At 48.8% G+C, this 678-nt stretch overlaps 1 pseudogene; it reads right to left on the bottom strand.

The window, feature by feature from the left end:
• LOC144218428 (small ribosomal subunit protein uS5 pseudogene) overlaps positions 1–430 on the bottom strand; it is an 11,138-nt pseudogene extending 10,708 nt beyond the window's left edge.
• Between the last annotated feature and the right edge of the window lie 248 nt (positions 431–678).

Here is a 678-nt window from a genome sequence, read left to right as displayed (position 1 = left end):
GCCTTGGATGGAGGCTTTTGTCTTTATACTTTAAAATACTAAGTTAATACATGCTTTAAAAAAATTCAAACCTTACCGAAGTACCTAAAGTTCCGATTCAAAGCTCCCCTCTCTTCTCACCTTCTAATCTCATTCTGCAACCCAGATGAAGCGCGGTTAATAGAGGTATCTCCTACCAGGTCCTTTTTAATTCCTATTCATTCACAGGTGCAGATCCTCTATAAACTCTTTGCCCGTCGCACAACCACCCCACATAATACCAAGGAGAACAATAAAGAGGATATTTATTTGGAGCTTACTATGTGCCTAAAGTACGTGTTCTAAGGGTTTGCCTGGCGGGGGGCGGAGGGGGGCGTAATTCACTGTGGTCGGCGTCCCCCTGGTCTCCAGCCCTCCACACCGTGTCCCTGCTTGCCTTCTTGCCCCCCATTCTTCACAAGGCGGCTGGAGAGATTGTTAATTTTTAAACGTAAATCAAATCAACTCAAATCAAATCACGTCACCCTTTAGCGGCTCCCATCGTGCCTCGAATCAGATCCCAATTCCTTAGCGACTCTACTATCCTCTACCATTGGATATGTTGGACCGGGAATAGCTCAGGCGCAGTCCCCTGTAGGGGACTCTGCTCCACCGCGGAAGGAGTGCCCTCCCGAGGGGCAGGGGCGGGGCTTCTCAAGC

This window comes from Crocuta crocuta, unplaced genomic scaffold, assembly GCF_008692635.1.
Source record: "Crocuta crocuta isolate KB4526 unplaced genomic scaffold, BGI_CrCroc_1.0 scaffold1307, whole genome shotgun sequence".
Classification (NCBI taxonomy): Eukaryota; Metazoa; Chordata; class Mammalia; order Carnivora; family Hyaenidae; genus Crocuta; species Crocuta crocuta.
The sequence above is the reverse complement of the archived record's forward strand: the minus strand, read 5'-3'. Positions and strand labels throughout refer to the sequence as shown.